This window comes from Cavia porcellus, unplaced genomic scaffold (genome assembly GCF_034190915.1).
Source record: "Cavia porcellus strain 051 isolate PalLab524CR breed Dunkin Hartley unplaced genomic scaffold, mCavPor4.1 scaffold_27, whole genome shotgun sequence".
In the NCBI taxonomy this organism is placed as follows: Eukaryota; Metazoa; Chordata; class Mammalia; order Rodentia; family Caviidae; genus Cavia; species Cavia porcellus.
In genome coordinates, this window is record NW_026947510.1 from 35835279 (window position 1) to 35842587 (window position 7309).

Below are 7309 nucleotides of genomic sequence, written 5' to 3' on the forward strand. Positions count from 1 at the left end.
CCAGGAAGAATCTCAAGCATGAGTTGAAGCCCATGGAAAGTATGAAGAGACAAACTTCAGCCAAGAAGTAGCCAGTGGTGCCTTCTCCCTGAGATGGGAGTCACTGCGTGAGAGGAACAATTCAAACCTGTGGGCACACAGTGATGGTGGCAAATAGCAATCCTAGGGACCTCTGTGGAGAGACACCACAGTGGAGAGGAGCAGCCATGTGAAGGCCTGCACTGGTTGGCAGTGAATGTGGAGGGCTCAGTCCTGCTACCAGAGAGTGCATCTGGACTGTAGCCATTTTGGAAATGGATCAACTGTGATCAGAAACCAGAGCTGCTTCTGGCTCATTTAGCATCACTGAGCTTGGCTCAGGCCCGTGAAAGGTGGTTAGATGGCTGCAGGCAGAATGAGTCTGGTCTCAGTCAGGAAGGGCAGGTCTCCTGATGCTATTCACTATCCTGCCAAAAGGCTGTAGCTGGCTTGCTGGGATGTATCGGTACAGATCAGTTTCCACAGGTTGTCTACCAGTGACAGCAGAGACAAATCTGGAAGTGGACTTTTTTTCCCTCTTTCATTTGTTTTCTTTTGTTGTGGTGGTTTTGCTTGTGTTTTCTCTTTTCAGTTATTTTCTCCTCGTCTTGTTTTTATGTGAGCATGAACATAGTTTCTAGCCTCTTTGTGGTTGTGGTTCTGTTCTTGTCTTCTCTTTATTCCTTCTGTCTTTCCCTCCAGTCTTCTGCATCAGTTTCCCAATTAGTGTGACACCCCATTGTCATCCAGCTTTAATTTAATCTCTCTTTTTCCACTTCCCTATTTTCTCCTTAAACCATTTTAAATTTTTACCTGAAATCAAAATTGACACATTAAGGATTTGTGTACTTCATAAAATTTTTTGGTTTGTTTTAGATTTTGTTACATAATCACAAATCTAGTTCATACGGTTAAAAGTGGCAAATTAATGCTAAGCTTTATCATTTTCTAAGTTGTATTTGATGCTATGAATACCATTATAGCCAAAAGGATCATAATTTTTCTAAGCATTTGGTTTTCCTGCTACTTCATGACTGAGATTGATTAAGGGTCAGAGAAAATACTGTGGTACAGTGCCAAAGAATCAGTGACTGGGTCAAACAAACAATATCTTTCATATCTAAAAATTTGAAGAGGTATAATCTTTAAGCAAACCCAAAACCCCAAAACCAGCTGTACCTGGAAGGTATCTCAGAGACATACTCATTACTTATGGGTCCTAAATACTAGCAATAAAGCAATCCACCATAGGCAATTTTAAAATCACCACCCAAGGGGAAGAAAAGAAAAAATGAGAAGACACTTAAACAAGATGCAACCCCAGACATTCAGTTCATCAAGGGCAAACTCAGGAGTCAATGAGGTGGAACAATCTGAAAACCTTCCACCTGGCCTTTCTGAAGAGGTAGCAACAAAGGAATTGAATGAGGCTCTTTAAAAAAACAAATAAGAAATAATCTCTCAGATAATTGCAGAGTTGGTGTACAAAATGAAGATCATGCTTAGTGAAGTTAGAGCAAATACAGAGAAAAAAATTGATGATTTTAAGAGAATTATGGAATCAATGAATGCTCAGCATAGGAAAGAAATGGAATTCATAAGGTAGATTCAATGGAATAAAAATTTCGTTGAAAGTATTCACAGCAGATTAAGCCAAAGGTAGGGACGGATTTCAGATATTGAAGAGAGGCTTGTAGTTAGCAAACATGAAAAGAAAGATTTCTCAAAAACAGCAAGGGACCGTGAGAAATCAATCCAGCAGCTGCTAGGTGACACAAAGAAGAATAACTTAAGGTTGATTGGAGTCAATAAACAAGCAGGAGATACCACAAATGATATAAAAATCTGTTCACAGATGTCATGGTAGAAAACTTCTCTGGTAAAGAAAAAGAATTTGGCATACAGATAAGTGCAAGCATAAAGTACTTCACTTAGCCACAATCAAAAAACATCTTCAGCCAGGCAGATCATAGTCAAGATTCCAGAAACTCAACACAAGACTAGTCTTTAGAGCTGTTAGAGAAAAGAAACTGTAAAGGAAAGGCAGTCAGAATTACAGCTGACTTCTTAGCCATAACTCTAAGTCAAAGAGAGCTTGGAGTGAAATACTCCAAGTTCTAAAGGAAAACAATCTTCAAACAGAATGCAGCAAATGATCAAGCAGATTATATATACCATGACTAAGTTGGATTCATTCCAGGGATGCAGGTAGGTTCAGTATATGCAAATCAATATATATATAATTATGCTATATTAACATAGTCAAGGACAAAAATCATATGATTATCTCAATAGATGCAGAAAAAGCTTTTGACAAATTCCAGCGCCCATTCACAATAAAAGGCTAAATTCTACATAAAATAGAAATAATTGGTCTTTACCTCAAGCTATTAAAAGCCATGACAAAACAACAACCAACATAAAATAAATGTAGAAAAGCAGTAAGCTTTCTCTCTAAAATGAGGAACAATATAGGGATGTTACTATCTCAACTTTTATTCAGCATTGTCCTGAAAACTTTAGCCAGAATAATTAGACAAGAAAAAGAAAAAAAAAAAGGAATAAAGTTAAAAAGGAAGATATTAAACTACCCTTATTTGCAGGTAATATGATACTCTACAAGAAGACCACAGAAACTCCACCAAAATATCACTAGATTTAATGAACACATTTAACAATGTAACTGGTTACACAGTCAACACTCACAAGTCAATAGCGTTTCTGTGCATGAAAACAAACTCACAAGAGAGAAGTCAGGGAAACAACACCTTTCACAATAGCATCCAAAAAATGAAATACCTAGGAATTAATTTAATGAAGGATATGCAAGATTTTTACATTGAAAAGTACAGTAATCTAAAAAAGGAGACTGCAGAGGATACTAGAAAATGGAGCAATATCCCACGCTCTTGAGTAGGAAGAACCAATATAGTGAAAATCACCATATTTCCAAAACTGTTATACAGGTTCAATGCAATTCCAATCAAGATTCCAAACCTTATCTCACAGAAATAGGGAAAACAATCCTAAAATTTATCTGGAAGCAGACGAAACCTACAATAGCAAAGGCAATTCTGGAAAACAAAGGCAAGATACCTGACTTGAAATTATACTACAATTATACTATAAATTATACTATTGTGATGACAATAGCAAGGTACTGGCAAAGGAAAAAAAAAAAAAAGACTTGATCATCAATATTACAGATTAGCAGAGCAGAAACAACTCCAGACATACTAAGTCATCTTATCTATTACAAAGATGTCAAAGATTCACTGGAAAAAAGACAGCCTCTTTAATAAATGGTGCTGAAAAAATTGGCTCTGTGATGCTGGACATTAAAATTAGACCCATGTCTTTTGCCATGCACTACATTAAATTTGGAATGATCAAAGATCTAAATATTGAAACAAAAATTAAATCTGCTGGAAGATGGAACGGATAAAATTCTTGAAGACATTGGTGTAGGCAAAGATTTTATGAATAAAATCTCTATTGCCCAGGATCTATCACAAAGAGTCAATAACTGAGATTTCATCTTATTGAAAACCTTCTTTGCACAGAGAGAGAAATCAACAGAGTGAAAAGATAACCCACAATGTGGGAAAGATGTTTGCCTGCTGCTCTTCAGACAAAGATTTACTGTTGAGAATATGTAACAAATTCAAAAATAAAATCAAACCTCCCAAATGTAAAAGCCCAATCCAAAACTGGGCAGCTGAGATGAACACACATTTCTCAAATGAATAAATGCAAACAACAAATAGGCATATGAGAACCTGTTCAACATTACTGGTCATTTGAGAAATGCAAATTAAAACAACACTGAATTTTGACCCACATCTGAAAGAGTAGCTAGTATCAAGAAACCAACAAATAATAAATTCAGAAGAGCATGTAAGGGGGAAAGGAACACTTCTCTATGGTTGGTGTAAGTGTAGACTGGTGCAAGCATTGTGGAAATCTGTGTGGAGATTCCTCAAAAAACTAGGATTAGCGGACCCATTTAATCTTCCTTTTCCCCTTCTAGGTATCTTCCCAGAAGGATTAAAAACATCATACTACAGAAATATATTTGTACCCATGTTTATAGCAGCACAGTTTGTAATACTTGAAACATGGAAACAACTTAAATGCCCATAAAATGAACAATGGACAAAAAAAAAAAAATGTATTTTTATACAACGGAGTACTACTCAGCCATAAACAAGGATAAAATTGAAACTTTCATAGGCAAATGGATGCAACTAGAGGCCATATTTACAAATTAAATAAATCATACTCACATGTATATACATCATATCATATCCCTAGTGTGAGAAGCAAAAAATTATATATATTTTATAAAAATTTTATATAAAATTATACAAATTACATATGCAAATTACATGTACATTTAAATACCATATTAATTATATTATATGTAAATATTGTACTTATTATATATTATATACACATATTTATCATATAAAAACTATCATATATACATGTGATAGGTAACATAGTTATACTAATTTCTCTCATTTCATTGAAAAGTTTATGCTAACATTGTTTGGACAATTAAATATATTAAAAATGTCTTGTACTATGCATAAGTAATTTGAAAATAACAATACATATCATATTAACCATTGTTATCCTCTAATTATTTTTTTTGAAATTTTGTTTTATTCTCTTCAAATAAAAAAAAGAGACAGATAATCTCCTGTCAGAAAAAGGGAGATTGTATTTATTCCAAAAAGAAAAATGTTGCTTTTATGCCAACCTTTCTAAACAGTCAGAGATCTAGCATGTAGACCTGAAAGCCTAAAATCAACCTGCATCCATTTACATCCCAACCTCACTGTGTTGTAACTCTATGGTTCCTGGCAACTTTTTAATGAGAGTATTCCCTTGTTATCCAAGGGTCGCCAGTTCTAGAACCCATACTGATAACAGATCTGCAGACATTCAAATCTGTTATGCAAAATGGTACAGTATTTGTATATAACCTATATCATTCCACTCATAAACTTTAAATCACCACTAGATTATTTATAATACCTAAGGCAACACAAATATTATGTGAAATTCTGTTACAGTGAATCATTTAGACAAAAATGACAAAAACAAATTTATATATGTTCACTACATAGACGATCTTTTTTCAGGTATTTTAAATCTGCAGTTGGTCAAATCTGGGATGCTGAACCCTTGAATATAAAATTTAAAGCTACACATGACGATATACACAGATTTACCGACGGGCACTCCTCTTGATCTGTACTCAGGGCCCTTAAATTGACCTCACAGTGCAAGGCATCTTGGTGCCGCCCTCTAACGCCCACTCGCAGCTCAAGCAGCAGGAATGATTGATGCCTCTGCATCCCTAGCGCAGTTAGATCATCACTGCTGGAAAGTGGATTGAGAACAGAAAAATAAAGGACAAAAGCCAAGCACTAAGCAAACTAAATAGACTGATTTCCCTTAAGGAAAATTAGAGTGCAGAGGAAAAACAGAGATGGAATCCACTGGCGATGGGAACCTTGGCAAACAGCAAGAAAGCAGCAGACAGCGGAAGCAAACCTGCATCTTTCAGGTCCTCTTTCCCTTTGCCCTCCTGCATGCACTGCACAGTCAGGCACTTCCTCCATCCTTCTCACCCTCCTTGTCTATCAGGGCTTTTCTTTGTTCTCTCTAACAAAGAACAAGCATAACACAGTGTCATTCCCCACTGCTTGCTGTGTCCTGTCCTTTGTCACCTCAGAATAAGAACATAAAGGGAAGGTATTGAAATTCCAATATCATATATTGTAATTCAAATACTGTATATTGTAATACAATAATGTAATCCTTTTTCCAGCTCACTTCATAACCCAGAAAGTTGTATTTATAATGCTATAGGAAGTTACTGAAATTCCAGTGAGTTAATTCCAATCTACCACCTCCGATGTAACCCATGGCAATAGTAAAGATGACGCTATGACATATTCAAAGTTATGATCAGCTAAGGGATCCTAAATTACATCCAAATGAGGATATATGGACAAAGGCCTTGATCCAAGACCTCTCCCAGAATTTATTATCTTGTGAAGGAAGGAGTGGTTCAAGGGTGAGTGACAGGGAGGATGGGGGGAACTATGTGAGTAATGTGAGCTGCCTAGCCAGGTGGGGAGAAAAGCATCTTTGCAATATGCAGGGAGAATGATATGTAGAAGTATCGGTCTTCATAACTCAATTAGGGTAGCATTTGAAAGGTTTTAGGAGATTGTTGCTTCACTTTCTAATATGTCAACTTTTGTGTCCTTGGGTGCCAGAGCTTTTTACTGGAGGTAACTGGCTCTGCCATCTCACTGTGCTCAATGCTTTACAGAGAGCACTATGTGAGAAACAGGAAACTGTCAGGTTGGCTTCAAGACTGCATATCAGTACCTCAGCTAGCCTTATTTACATCACTTAGAGTCAATTTATGGGAGAATGGGACAGCAGAGCCCACTTTGTACATATCAGTATAGGGAAATAAGACTTGATTTAATTAATGTCCTAGCAGGTGTTCTGTATTTAAGGAGAGGTGCCTAAATCATCTTCTACATCTCTCCCTTCCTTGTCTTTTGAAGAACGTTGAGCAAGATCAGTCATGGTTTCATGGCCTCTAGGCATCTCTAGGTTGTGAAACCTCTACGACTGACTTTAATAAGAAGAATTATAAACAAGAGGATGAGCACACTAATTCTGATACAAAACCAAAATGAACCTTGAGGTATATAAAGGGATTCAATTGTTTTATGGTATCAGCAAATTTATGCCAGTCTTTAATTAAGACATCAAAAGGAGCTATCCATTGTGACATTGATAGCAGTGCTCGCTGAAGAGAGCCTACATTCATAGTAATATTTCGATGAGTTGTTCCGTGTATACATTTCTAGGATGTAGGCTTTGGTTATACAATTAAAGTTGCAGCAACTGTTCTGCATTCAAGGAGAGGTGTCCAGGTTGTCTTCTTCTACAGGAGGGCGCTTTCCCTCAATGAATCTCACCAAGGTGGCTGCTGGACTTCCTCTCACATCTCTTCTAAGACTCAACACACACATCACTTTCGCGAGGCTTACCCTGATTATCTTATTTAAAATTGCTAGCCATGCTTTTCCAACATTTTAAATCTCATTTTCCCTTTCTATATTTACCATAGCACTTATTGGAGACTAATATACTCTATTATTTATTAATTTATTTTGTTAGTATATCATTTTCCTTTTTCTGGGAATGTGGACCAAGACTGGAAGAGCTTTAATTTGTACTGATGAATCCCAGA